We start from the raw sequence: 16,078 nt of genomic DNA on the forward strand, positions 1-16,078 counted from the left end.
AATTTTTTTGTGTATATTGATAACTTGAAACATTAGTGCATGGATATATTTTTTACTTTGTTTATAAAACATATATCTTTTAATAAATTTGAAAAGTTGCATGTGCTGAAATATAACTCTTTCCAATTCCCACCACCTTTTTTTTAAATTATTTATCCAAATTAGAAAAGAATTATATCATCTTGACATAGATTCTTTTCTCCACTGCATCGTATTTTTTTCAAAATTTTTAAATAAATTTTAGTATTTTTCCTTGACAAGATAATCAACCTTATATTTTAGTGTTGATGACCTACCTTCAATGAAAATAAAATTTAAAATATTAAAATTAATTAAAATATTAAAAGATATATATTTTGAAAAACTCATTCATAGATATATAAGGGTATTTTTACATTTTAAAAAAGATATCATTTATAAGAGGAGTTGTTGAAACATCGAGTTTTTCAATTTTTTAATAATTTTGGGTAATTGGACCCAAAGTGCTCTAAAATGTACATTTAGTAGGAACTTCCTATTGGAAAATTTGTGGCCCATATATAATTTAGCTATTATGAATCTATATAGACCATATGTTTGACTAAAATTATTTTTAGTTAGAATTACTTAAATTCACTTGTGTTGATAAGTTGGCCTGAAACATGACACAATTTTGTCCTTTTACCCGCAAAACTAAAGAAAATGAAATTTAAAGTAGAACTGAGCAATGAATTGCAACATGATGGTGAATGGTGGAACTAAATGTTCAATATTGATTTTCAATAGGGGATTCTTGATATATATGAGAAGAGTTGGGTTTAGATCCAAGTTGGTGTCTATATTTTATGCATCTTGAATAGTGGATAAGAGATATTGAAGGGATGCATATTTTGGGTGCAAGGGATTCTTCATATAAGGGGTTGTCCTTAATGGAAAGGAATATGGTCAAAATCAAGGTTGGTATGGTCATGAAAGGGATGAAGAATATCATGGGTTCTGATTAGAACCTTATCGTAAGTATGATCATGATCCAAGTGATCAAGATGTACTCACGGGGGCTTCACTTAGTGAACCTGAGTTATAGCACATGCATTCATGGCATACTAAAGAATCCCCTTATTTAAAAAAAAAATTGCCCTAAACTCCTTTTTTGTCACCCCCTCCCAATACAAATCTTGAACTAAAAGCCCCCCTATTTTTACCAAATATTATATTATTTTCATAGTCAGAATTTAAAACCCCCTATTTTCACCAATAGGCAATATATTGCACCCTCATTTTGGGGATATTAAACCCCCCAATATGAATGTACATGATATAATATTGCCTAGCCAGTGAAGCCCTCATGGGCACACTATGTGATAAAGGTAGGAGAGAACATAATCAAGAGAAAATTTTGCCTCCAATTTGGTAACTTGTCTAAGGATTGTATTATTGTTTATTTTGATGAATTTGTTCATGAGATCACATCCTTGTTTGTAATTGAGTATAACATGAGGATTGATAGTGTATTGAGGTTGGTTGGGATTATCATTATGAGTTTCACTACCATCATGTGGACTTTGATAAGTTTCTCCTAAGAAAGGAAACCTTTCTATTGGTCATTGATTTTGAAAAGAATTTTCTTTAGTCGCTCTAGTGTCGTAAATTGTACACCCTTCCTAGGGTGGTACAATTCCACACTTAGTTTAGCACCCGCCTTAGTGTGTTTGCATCTTGCATTGTAATTTCCCTTTAAGCATTTAATTAATTAATTTAATTAAATCTAAAGTCATATTTCATCACTTCATACATCATAAAATTGGGCCCTTTACCCTAAATGTGCCCCTTTTTATTTTATTTCTTCAATAAATCATTTAATCATAAACCCTAATTATGTCCCATTTTGACCTTTAAGGCTCGATTTCACATATCAATACATCATGAAATCAATTGTAACTTTGGGACTCGCTCTAATATCATCATATCTAATGACCCTGAAAAATTTGGTGAAAAGTTGCTTGGACCATGTGCAAAGTGCACATGGTTCTTGAGTTTTTTCCCAAAATTTTGGGAGCATAATTCTATGATATTATAATGCTTAACCCTAAAATATTGGTGGAAAATTCAATTCCAATTCCTAGGTTGACCTAAAGATGAAATTAAGTCAAGATTAAAATCTAGGGTTTCATACATAAGAGTTATTTTTCTTCATTTGAAGGCATCTATCTATCTAATCGAATCCAAGAAAAACCTTTTGGAGCATACACAAGGAGCCTTCTATGTAGTGAAAGAGAATCTTATGTGGATTCTTCAATAACATTCAATAACATTCATCAAGCATTCATCAAACATTCATCACCAATTAGGAGCCTTGAAGACATTGAAGAATATTAGGAGATCACCGACTAACGATTGGTTTGTACCACTCGCTTGGGGGTTGGGTATGATTTCATGTTGTTTTCATGTCTTTGTATGAGCTTCATTACATATATTTGCACATTTACATTTATGCTTTAGATCACTTAACATCATTTATTTAGAGCATTTACTTTGTCAATTACAAGAATTTAGGGTTTCTCTAGATTGTTTGCTGTCATCCTAGGATCTTCCACACAGACAAGATTCCTTCACACACTATATTACTATACAAATCAACTATTTGTGGAGGTAGAAATCACCCAAACGAGGGTTTGACTAAGGAAAAACCCTATATAGCCACCCAAACCCTATTTTTAGTTGCAGGTGCAGGTACAAGATCCGATCATTGTTGTAAATTTTAGGTCCGACATAGCACACAAAAATAGTCTCAAAGATCAAATTTGAGCATAAATCATCGGGACAAGGGTGTGGCACCCTGGTCCTGTGACCTAGTCCTGCCTGAGCACCCTGGTCCCCTTTGGGTGCCTTGGTCTTGTGACCTAGTCCTCCCTGAGCGCCCTGGTCCTCTCTAGGTGCCCTAGTCCTCTTTGGGCACCTTGGTCTTTTATGGACGCCTTGGTCCTCTCTGGGCACCCTGGTCCTATGCCCTAGTCCACCTAGTTTTAGGTAAAATTTGGTAGGGTGGAAGCTCAGAACCTTTAGATTGTAGTCTCTCAGTTGCAACTCTCTTTGACTCATTTTTCAACACTAAGTAAACATTCAAATTCTTCCCCCTTCTCTTCTTTCAGTATCTCAGTTCCAGTTCTACAAGTTTCTTCAATTTCAATTTATGTACCCTTCATTGTTTATCTCCTAGTCTAGTTGATCAATATTTCACATCTTATCTTTATTTACAACAAGAGGAATAGAAACCCTAAGAAATAATCCTTGTCTCTCTCTTTCTCACAAGAAGTAGCCAAAGTGAGCTATCTCCCTAGGCTCTTTTGTATTCCCAATGTGTTGGCAAAAGTGGGATTAGGTCCTAATCACCCGGTCTCACTTTTTCCACCTCCACATTTTGGTTAACCTGACGTGAATCCAATCCTCTTTAATTCTAATTTATTTTCTCAGATTTGAGTGTTTTTTCAAATTCAAATTTACATTTACAAGTTTCAATTCCTTGCAAATTTCAATTTTTTTTTGTTAGAACCCTAGTTTTTCAATTCAAAATTGAACTCGTGGAGAGCTTAATTTGGATCGTTAATTTCAGATATGATTTAGGAACACATTTCACTCATAAATTTCATTTTCTAAATTAATATTTAGAGTGCTTGCATTGGTTAAAATTGAAAATTTCCTTCTATTTTGCATATGTTATCATTTGAAAGAGGAAAATTGTTGTCACAATGCATTCATTTCATAGATGTGATAATGGGTTAGCTTCCCTTATTTCAACTTTTTCATCTCTTAAAGAACCTCCTCCTATCTATGATAACATTTTAGTGCCTAAAAGAGTTATTACCAACCCCTTCAAAACTCTCCCATGCTCTAAGGATGAAGATTTGAAGAGTGATCTTGACAAATCTCCTAAAATGTTCCCTTCCCATCTAGCTCTCTTGGAGGAAAAGGATGATATCATAAACACCTTTCTTAGTGTTACTTTACCTTCTTTACATGATTCCTCTCTAATTGAAAAGGTATTGATGGACATTGACTTATCTTCTCCTAAATTTGGTCTTACCAATGGGGGCATGTTAGTGCAACAAGAGGTTATGAGCATTCTCTCAAAGATCTCCTTCCTAAGAATGAATCTTTGGAGAAAGATGTTCATCTCCCTCCTAAAGAATACTCCCCTCATGAGGATCATTTTGTGCAAAAATATGTTATTGTCCCTACTTTTTCTAGTGATGGCATTTCCTCTTTTGATTCCAACAAAATTCCCACTAGAGATGATACATTAATGAGAAATGCTTCTCCTTTCCCCGAATCTTGTCTTACCCCTAAATATGCCTAAGAAAAAGAAGCTGAGATCATAATCAATTTCCTTAATAATATCTCTCCTAAAGATCCTATTGAACACATTTTGAGGAAAGAGGATGATTTAAACACATGTAGTGATGCTCTCCCTCTCAAGGATGAAGAATTAATGAACAATGTTATCCCTTCTCCCAAAATTGGCAATAGGGACATCTCTGTGCAAGATATTTCTAATATTTTTTTCAATGACCTCACTATTTGGGATGAACCATTAGAAGAAGGTTTTGATTATTCTCTACCCCATGAGAGAATCCTAGGAAAATAACATAACTCTCTTGATAAAATCTTATCTTCCATAAATCTCAATCATTCTCCCTCAAAAAATAAAGTATCTCCCTCTCCTCAACTTGGTTCCCTAGTTCAAGGTAAGATTGTTGACATCTCTTTCAAAGATCTCCCTCTCAAAGGTCAAATTTTAAAGAGGAATGTTGATCCTCCTCCTAGAGAGTCTATTCCCCATGTAGATCCTTTGATGATATAGGATGATATGACCTTTCCTACTAATATGCTTCCTTCTAAAACATCAATGCCTAGTTCTAGTCTACCTCCTAGAATTGATCTTATCCATGATAACATTTTAGGGCAAGAAGAGACTATCAACAATTTTTCTAACAATCTTGTCCATTCTTCTTATAAAATTCATAAGGACACCTTTGATATTCCTATGCCATATTCAATCAATTTGATACATGTGCATGAAACACATAATAAACCCCTCTTCATAGTTCAAGGTGCTTGTCCTTCTCAATGTCCTCAACTTAAGCCTATCTTAGTGGTTCAAGGTGGTTATGCGAATGATTATTTTTGCACTCCTAGGAAATGTGTGCAAGGAGGCTATCCTACTAAGAGCCCTTATGAGTATGCTAAGAAAATAACTGGAGAGAGTTATCATACAGTTTCTCATACCTAAAACACAAGAAACAATAGGTAGCCTAATCCCCTTCCAATTACCCCAACTTCACTTCCTCCCTCTAAACCTACTCTTCCACAAGCACCTCGTATATCACAAAATCTTAGTAAGGAGTATGATCTCATTGAACAATTTAAAGCTACTCCTGCCAAGATTTCTATTTGGGATTTGGTTCAAGATTCACCCACTTATCATGGGATGTTACAAGATGCTTTGAAAAACTTAGATGTCCCATGTGTAGTGACACCTAGTAACATGGCTTCTTTAATTGATCCTACAAACACACCCAAAGCTCAAATTGTATTCACACAAGATGAGTTACCTTCTCGTGAAATCCAACATCAATACGATTCTCTTATGATTGTAGTTATTATCAATGATAGTGCTATAAGACGAACCCTTGTGGACAATGGGTCTGGCCTTAATGTTTGTGGTATGGACTTATTGGATAAGATTAATGTGGATTGTTCTCTCATCGAATCCAATTCTCTTTCTATTTGAAGCTTTTATAATGTTTCTAAACATTATTTAGGTGTCATAACCTTGCATGTTAAGGTAGGTCCTATTATGTTACCTACACCTATCCATGTTATGCCTAGTTATTTGACATATAACCTTCTATTAGGGAGACCTTGGATTCATAATATGAAAGTTGTCCCGTCAACTTTACATAGGCAAGTCAAGTTCATTTATAACAATAAGACATATACCTTGTTAGCTGACAAACCTCAAGAACCATTAAAATCTAGATCTTCTTGTTCAACCACTTCCCATTCTTCTTTGAATCCTCCTACTTCTTCAAATACATCTATTTCCTTTAATGATCATTTCCTTCTAGTACTCCCGATTCTTCAAGTCAATCATAATCTACTCCCGTGGATATATTTTCTTTCGAAGGAGTGCTCTCAAATAAGGATTAGGGATCTTTGGACTTTAACCCTACTTTTGTAGGAGAGTATAGAGTATCTCAGAAATAATCTAAGACTAAGAAGAAGAAATCTAAGGAGAAACCTAAAGAGCAACCAACTTTGTCTAAAAAAATAAGTAACCACTTTGTGGTTGCTTCTAATTTAAATGAGTCTTCAAATCCTTCCTCTAATTCATATAGCACTGAGACCTATGAGGTATCACCATCTCTTTCTAATTTGGCATCCCTTTATGGTCCTGGTTTTCACATTTAGGTAAGAGTGTCTATAGTGGCAATGACTATGGCATAAAAGAATAAGGAATTCATTGGTTCCCAAATTGGGTTTTATGCTTATGCAGCAACCAAGTTGATCTCCCCACTACCTATGAGGCTGCCAGCCTCAATTATAATAAATTTCAAAGACTTGGACCAACTTAACAAGGATACAAGATCCTTCTACACTTTAGGCTCTGCAAAACCAGGGAGGGTGAACCCTTAATGCATTAACAATCTCTGCACCACACTTGTAAAGAATATAATCTCACCAAAAGACTCAACAATAATTTAAGGAGATACTAAATGATGGCTAATCATCCATTGATCTACAAATTAAAGTGGAGCAATGAGAATGAACAACTCTTCAAGCTATTGGAATTAATGGTTCTCATATGGGCTCAACAGAAAAGGAGAATGTTCCTCAACTTCCTGGAGCCATGAGATATTTTATCTCATAAACACACATACACAAAATAAAAGATATTTTGATTCAAACAATGTTTGTAGCAAGAGCTAATGAATTTGACAACAACATTGACTGTAAACACAATTTCTAGTTGTGATTAGTGCCTCATTCCATTGGGCAACTTGAAACTATGAAAAACATAAAATGACATATGACAAGATTTTATCCAATAGCTATTAGATCCAAAACTACTTACCTAAATCCTTGCATAAGTTCTATCATTCTGCAACTCTATTTAAGAAATTTAATTGATCCCTTAGGCCAAAGCATAAACAAAAAGCCACATACATATCAACAATGCACTGAATAAAAGAAACCCTTGGTTTATTTCACTCTAAAACTGATATAATCATACAATGGAGAGAAACTAAATCTGAACCATATTTTCATCTATTCCAAATGCTACTTCTGCCACATAACAAGTTTTACATTCCATTATTCAAATGTCTGCAAAAAACTTGAACACTGGACTCAATATAAAATTTGCTCTTTAAAATGCATTACAAGTTGCTCAAAATAACCAGTCTACTACATGGATCTAAAACCTCTAGACAAGAACTTCCTACAGACCTTGTACAAGAGAAAAATTCAGAATCCTACAAAATGAGAAAGAAGAAGAAGATATACAAGAGAAAAACTCTAGATTGAAGAAATTTCTACCACATGTCCTCTTCCAGATCTGATTTGCAATTTACATATGTCCTCTCTCATCTTTCTGCAATTTAAAATATCTTCTACTTCTCCTGCACTCTCCAAAATGTCTTCTAACTGAAAATATTCTCCACTTTGGTCATCTTATTTTTCTCGTGAAAATATCTCTCATGTAATGGAAATATATGCTTTGCTGAAGGTATCCACCTTATCATTTTTTGCACTCCCGTGAATATACTTGTTGAAAAACACCACAAACCCTTTAATTCTAGCAAAAGAATCATGATTTTACAAATATGGGCACGATTTTATAGATCTGGCCATGCACGAAACAACATTAACCGGTCTTGATTATTACTTGGTTGAATACCCTCTGTTTTCTAACAATATGGTTCTATATTTATTTTGAGGCCACCATTTAATTGTCTCAAACTTTTCTATATTTTTAGCCACCAGGGCCTACTTCAATGCCATGTGGCACCTACCTGTTGGTCCATGTGTCCTTCAACACCACCTAGTTCTTAGCCCATGTAGGTGATGTGGCATGATCTCGCAATCTCTTGATCACTATCTCTCGTGCATATTTCATCCACGATCGCACAAGCCATTGGATTCTTGCCAGGAGTTAACATCTTCAACCATCTAGGAGTGCCACAGGTCGTTCTTTGGTTAATCCACCTCAATCTCTAACTCAGAAGCCACATCACTCTCCTAATACCTTGGCCGCAACATGGCATCAACCAAATGCCACATGTCACCTGAGGGTTTGTCCATGTCACCACCAAGTTTGAACCAGTTCATACGATGGCACTACGCTGTTGGCCCTACGGGCGTGGGGGCCACACCATCCTTGGTTAGCACCTGGGTTCCACCTTCACCGTCGGGAGAAAAAGCCTTTGCCTTGCCAACTTCATATGTAAGTGCCATGGTATATAAATGACACCAAAGGTCACAATGGGATTAATGTGGGATAAATCCCCATGCACACCTCCACAATAAAATTTCCATAACTTTTGACCCCCTTAACTTCTGATCTATCCATGCTATTCAACTAGCATCCAATTCTACCAGGGTAACTTAAATAATTCTCATGTCATGTCTTGCACACAATCATTGCTAGGAAAGGTTGTGGAATTTGGTAATACACCTACAATGGCACTTGCTCAAAATATTCCTATAGCCATCTTCATCAAATCCATTTTATACATAACTCTACAATCTCAGCTTTCCATGAGATCACACTTCAATTTGAGGTGTCAAAAGGTTCACATGTCATGTCAATGCTTCCATATTTGGCTTGCAACTATTGCCTCTATGGGAAGACCTCACTTTGAGGCGTGTCTTCAATAGTTCATGAGCTTTGTTTGTGATTGCACATTCTGCACATAACCTACAACTGCAACATCTAACAAATATCCCAATCATTAAGCTTTGTTGATATCTACAACGTGCTCATGGGCATGAAAAATCCTGGAAGAGGTGTGGAACTATGACAAAATTACTGTAATTGCTTCGAACCCACCAATTGCCTGAGACTCTCTAAAACCTCAGCATCAAATGACTTGATGCACGTCATTGTAGCATCCTAAAATTGCAACACTTGCAATTTCGACTGCATTTGGGTCTTCACGATGGCGGTGCAATGTTGAACCTGAATGGAGACCTTGAAACCTGTTTACGACATCAAAAACTGCATTTTTCTGCACCTTGGCCTGATCCTCCTTGCACCCTGCTGTCCCGGGAGGTGGGACCATGGCGCCCAGTGCCCTGGTCCTTTAGGACCATGGCGCCTAGCACCCTGGTCCCCCAGGACCATGGCGCCCAGCACCCTAGTCCCTGGACCTATTTTGGGCCCGGTCTCTTGTTGGGCATTGGGTCTTTAAGTTTGCAATTTGGAAAATAATGTTCCTAGGTCGGCCTAAGGTCAGAAAAATTAGTCTCCTAACCCTAATTGACAAGTATATAAACTACATTTCCCCTTTCAGAAGGAGGAGGAAAAACATATGTGTGCATGAGGCGGAAGCGATATTCAAACATTCAAACATTCAAGCATTCAAGCATTCCTTCAAGCAATTGAGCATTCTAAGTCTCCATTCAAGGCTAAGTGTTGCATTCAAGACAAGGATTCAACCATTGAAGAGGAGATCACCTACAAAATATAACATACAACATCATTACACCTTCGCATGTAAGAATACAAACATTCTTACAACAAGGTATCATTACTTGATTACATTACAAACACTTACATTTACAGCATTCTCATTTCTTGGTTAATTCCAAAACTGGGGTTTGACCTAAAGGCAAACCCCTAATCCCTAACCCCCCAATCATCCTCTCTTTTCTGTGTGTAGGTTGCAGGTACGCGGCTATAATTGAAGATCTGGAATCCTTGTGCAGAGACGAACAGATCCCCCTTCGTTTCGCGGATTTTTCAGAGGACCGTGTGCACTCCGGGCGCCATCGTCCCGTCAACTTTCGCTCAAACTTGCAGGACAGCTTCGTCTCGATGTTTTACTACTAATTTCAGGTCCATAGCTTCATCCCGTGTCCCTATCTCCATCTACAAGCGAATCTTTCCTACTTTACATACATTCCTAGTTCAATCTTTCTATCTACATTCTTTACAAAAGAGGGTATCCTTGATGTCTCCACCCTTGAAACTCATTTAGAATCCAGTCTTGCATTTTGTGGGATTGGATCTTGTGGGTTTCAACCCCTCTTTTGAATGTAAAGTCTCTCCTAAGTGAAAACTGTCAACCCTAGTGGCCTCCTTTCTCTCTCCATGGAGTGGGGGAACACCTAGGGTTCAATTTTCCGCTTTACAGTCGTACAATTTTAACATCTCATTGGAACACACCTTAATCCAAAGCTTTCTATTTAACACACTTCATACTACTGGAAGAGTGTGTGGGAGGCGATATGTCTGTAATTGCATTTGCTTGGATGTTTCTAAAGCCTTTTCTACATATGCACTTCATACATATCTAGTGATTATGACATCTTCTTGCAGTCACAACTTCGATGAAACCGCAACAAAACCCTAACCTTATTTTGCAACTTTGTGAACTGCTTTCCATGGGGTGCACTTCATTAATATAATTGAGGAGCAACACACATGCCTTATGTGTGATTCCTCATATTGCATACATGTTTGCCAGGGCTTTGCAAATGGTTCATGAATTGAGTCTATTCAACATACTATAATTGCATTTGTAACTTTGAAAATTTTTACTCCTTGAAGATGCACCTTATCAATATAATGAGTAACTAATCACATCACTTCTACTGACGGGTGTCAGGTCCCGATGTGAGCTCAATTTTTTTTTATGTTCTTAGACAACTGAGGACCCCAGATGCACATATACACTAATATATGATACTTTGGGATGAAGAGAATCAAACTCAAAATCATTGATTTTAACATTTTGCAACAACACTCAGTTGAAAACACCTGAATGGCCTCTGGAACCGGCCTTACAAACTGACCCAGACACTTGATCATGGCCTAAAAAATGACATGTTGATACACCTTCATATGGAGAATTCAGAGCATCAAACGGGTCATCATTCCGACATCCGAAGCAAAAGATATTAATCTACAAAGCAACTTACTTGGTCATCCTAAAAAGTTGCACTGGTGAAAACAAATTGAAGATCCTCTAATCACTGATTAGGAAAAATGTCAAATCACCATCTCACGGGCCGCCATCCGGGACGCTAGTATATTTAGGTACTCTGAGTATGTACACAGGAGGGATTGATCCAAGTTGATCACATGTGAAAATTATTTACCCTCAAAGTTTCCTACTCTACAACTTCTGAACATGTTGTTTCTGAAACACTGAAAAAAGTCCATATGGAATGAGCTTTGAAAATTGACCAAACGAAGAGCTAGGGGCTACAAATTGGGTAGATGGTAGAAAAACCTATAGAGAGTCATGGTGTACTACCACTTTTGATTGCATGTCAACTAGGTGTAAATACAAAATTCTGAAAATGGTACTGAATTGTTGTTTGACACTATTTGATTTGTAGAAAACAACAAATTGCTAATGATTTGGCTTTGGCAAACAGGTCAAATGAAATCATGGGAATCTGAAAATGACCAGGGTAGTAAATAATTTTGCAGGGAACATAGGGGAACAAGATTTTACTCATGACAATTAACAAGGTGCAAGTTATAAGCCTCCAAAGTAGGCTACTCATGCTTTCCTGGAAATGTGAACCATGCAGATTCATGCAAACCCCTAAAAGTTGGTGCATCAAAAACATGTTAAAACTGATTGTAGGAGCTTCCAGATGGATATATGGACTTAATGAAATGTTTCCAATGTTAGGATTCGCACAGATACTGAGAGGGGGGTGAATCGGTATCTAACCGGTGAATTGAATTTCTTAACTTAAAACATGTAGAGCATATTATAACAATGTACCGGTTAGCAAGATATAATGTAATAAACAAAAATTTAAGCAACCACATAAGAAACACAACATAACACAATATTTTAATGAAGAAACCCGGTGTGGGAAAAACCTCAGTGGGATTTGCAACCCACAATATTCACTTACTGGCCAATAAGAGAATATTACTTACAAGAGGGGCCTGCATATGTAGGAAGGCCAAGTGCCTAGAGCTCACTGCTCAATGGGAAGTCTCACTAACTTACAATGATGAATTATACAAATCCAGTATCTTGTAGTGCTTCAGTATAGCATCTATAATGCCAAATCCAATACCGGTTTCTGCTCTGCTTCTTACATAAACCCTTATCCTATGATTCGCATAATAGGTCTACCTTATTTCGCCTAATTACATTCTCTATTCTCTCTCATCAAATGTCCTACAATGATCTTATATATATAAGAGTCATTTTACAATAATACCAAGTCGGCCTACAAAGTTTTTATAATAATAAACAAAATATAATATAAGTAAAATCCTGTCGGCCTCTGTGTCGGTATGCTTCGTTTCTTTACCAGTGCCAGTGGTCTGAGTGTCAGTGTAGAGTCTGATCTGTTGATGTTGGTGTAATGCCTTGCTGGTGCCATAGGATTGTAAGGTTGCCATCAATGACAAAACCTTCAATCACCTTCAATGTCTCATTGGAGTGTGCATATGCCAACAATCTCCCCCTTTGGCATTGATGGCAACACTCGTGAGAAAATCCAAAAATGTGTTATCCAAGAATATGTGTCAAAAATATGTGAACCAAAAATGTGTGAACTCTCCCTGAGTAGATGAGTCTTCTGTCGGTTATTTTCTCATACTACTACTCCCCCTTTGGCATCAATGACAAAGGTTGTCAAGATCTTAGTAGAGTTGTAGTCTTCAACCTTATAACTGTGTGGTCACAATCTGAAAAAGATCTGCCAAAATCAAGTTTATACTCTCCATAAACTTCTTGCTATCCTTTATTGTATTCTCTATTCTTTGAACTGTACGGGTGAGGTGCTTCATATGCTCTGCCGGTGTTCTTTGTCCCTGTACTAGTGCCTCAGATATTTCCTTTTGCATGAATGCTAAATAGTCCAATCTTGGACTCAGTCTTAGTCTCAAATTCTTTGCCTTATCTACTATCATGTCCTTTTCTCTTCCTAGCTTAAGTAATTCTTCCTCAAAATTTGTTATCTTTTCTTCAAAAACTGATAATGTATCAGGTGAGTTAACAAAATTGTCAGCAAGTTTATTGATTTCATCCTGTACCTTGCTCATTTTCTTATCTATGTCAATCGTTAGAAAGTTTGTCTTGCAAATGTCTCTATACAGAGTTTTAAATTCCTTGAATGAGTTGCATAGTTTCTGTAGAAGTGTGTCAAATTCTCTAGTACACCTCTTTATTTGATCTTCAAAGAATTTCTATTTTTCTTTTTCCAACTTCTCTTTGAGTGCATCTTCCTTTATTTGGTCAACTGTTACTGTGTTCTCAGTAATGTACTTTGACAAGGTGTCAGGTTGGCTTAAAGAATCCTTGTTATCTATGTTATAGTTGGGAGCTATCATTTTCAAAACTGGGATTGTATCATCTATAGCTTTATAAGCATGTGAACTACAATCAGTTATCCTTTTGATGGAGTCCAAAAGTACTTCAGTTACATTTGTAGATTTGTAACCTGTTGAGGAGGAATCAATATTCTGAATTCCGTCGGTGGGAGCACTAACCTTGCTAGTAGTGACCTCTGGTAGGCCTATCTGTGTTTCCATTTCCTTTGCTAGTGGTTTGCCTTGTTCACTAGTTGCCAGTGGCACAGATTCTGTATTTGTCTGTTGCTGCTCTGGAGCCTGTTGCTCAGCTTGTGTCTCTGTTTGTGTTTCTGTCTGTTGCCCTGTTTGTTGCTCTGTTTGAGTTTCTTCTTGTTGCCCTGTGACATTATCTATTGGTTTACCTTTGTCTGATACCGGTGGCTCACTAGTCATGTCAGTTTTACTAGTTGTATCCTTGTCTACCACAATGTTGACCTTTTGAGTATCAACATCTACTAAGTATAGTACCTCAAAGTTAGGATTAGTATCCTCTATATCCATACTCTCAACTGCCAGTTGATTTTTAGTAGTTGTTATTACCAGTGATGTAATCAGAGGTGATGGGAGTAAGTTATCCTTTACCTTGATGCTCGGAGGTCCACCAACCTTTTCTTTTCCTTTGTCTCTCTCCTTCTGGTATACCTTTATTGGCTTGGGGTTCATGTACTCTTCTTGTTTTTCTTTTTCAACTAGGAATATATCCCATGCATTTTTTGTTTCCTCAGTTACCTCATTGACTCTTCCAACCATTAAAGCAATATGCTGGTGTGTAGTAGAGAATACTGATCGGTTGGCTTCTGCAATTAGGTCATCTATTTCCTTGGGTGAGTTTACTAGGTAAACAACAAGTAACTTTTCTATTTTGATTTTCTTCTCAAGCTCTACAATAGCTTGTCTTCTTGCTTCCAATCTTTTAAATAGTTCATCTTGTATTTCATCTACTACTTCTAATAAAAACTTCTTATACATGTCCATGTGCAAAATATCACTATTTTCCACTTGTTCTTTTTCATCTGCTGTCAAAGTATCATATAATTTCTTTACATTCTTTAGTTTCCCTTCCTCTGTGATTTCATTTAGCAGTTTGTCAAGAGGGGCCATGTTTTGTTGAGTCCTCTTCTTCTTCTTGGGTGTCAGCTTTTTCTTTGGTGTAGTTTTCTTAACCGGTGACCTTACTGCCTATTGTTTCTATCTAGTTCTTCTAGGTGAAGGTGTGGATGCCGGTGAAGGATCCCTTTTCCTTACAACTCTTTTGAAAGTTGCTGGCATGTCATTCTCCGAAGAAGTAGCTACCAGTGATAGGTGAGTTTCAGGTTGTAGTGTTCCTAACTCATCCTCAGTGATGCCGGTTTTCTTAAGTACATCTTCTTTTATAGCCTTTGCCTACCTAGATCCTCTTCTCACAACAGCCTCAACCTTTTTCACTCTTTTCTTAGATTGAATTTGGTTTTCAATCGACTCAACACTACCAAATACTTCTTCCTTTGGTTCCCTGGGTGCTTCAAGAAGAGCTTTTGCATAAGTCTCAATGATGTGATCATCAGTCTCATAGCCCATCTCAGTAACCCAAACTGTTCTTGGGATTACTGCTTCCATCCAGATCTCATCCTTTTTAATCACAAAACATATTTCATCCTTGTATTTGTTAACTATTTTCTGTGATAGTCTGATTCTTTTGTTCATTCTTGCTTTTAGTGCTTGAAAATAGTCATGGATATTCTTTTCTTTGTCTTCACCCATGTTATTAAATAGGTCTCTTAATTATTTCCCTACCGGTATATCAAATCCAAGCTCTTTATGGCCTATACCGGGAACCTGTTTGGTTATGTGTAGCATTAAGCATACAAGTAGATTACCAAACCTAAAAGTTCCTTTCTTATCCTTCTTGATTTTGCCTAAGTTATCAATCAACTCATCTTTTAACCACTCACAGACATCAATCTTCGCATTATCCTTAACCATATCATGTGCACTCTTTATGCATAAAATGGAAATTGAGTTAAGTCTATTTGCATAAGTAGCTTTATACCCTAAAATCATGCTGATGAATCTCACATTTGTGTTGGTTACATTATTGACTCTCGAGGACCTTTTGTCAGATGTTGCACCAGTTAGTTTAGTTACTAGGTCATTTGAGACCTTTTTAGTTTTGTCTAGTGTTTTACCGATAGAAGGTAACCCTGTGATAGCTTTCATAGCTTCCTTGGTAATTTTGTGAATTGCATCTAACTAGAAAAATTCACCATGTACCCTGCTCAAAACTATCCTAATCACATCCTTGGGAAATTCAGGAATGCAGAGGATTTCAATAAATCCTAGGGTTTCAACAATTTTATGTTCTTGTTTTATATTTCTGGAATCATCACATATGACAGATTTATACATGGTTTTGATCTCTTCATCTCCTAATTCCTCTATGTTGCAATGGATGTATATTCTAGGGTCTTCAGCATAAGCAACTCCTTTTGGAATTTGGGAAAAAGCACC

Source organism: Cryptomeria japonica, chromosome 3 (assembly GCF_030272615.1).
Source record: "Cryptomeria japonica chromosome 3, Sugi_1.0, whole genome shotgun sequence".
Taxonomy (NCBI): Eukaryota; Viridiplantae; Streptophyta; class Pinopsida; order Cupressales; family Cupressaceae; genus Cryptomeria; species Cryptomeria japonica.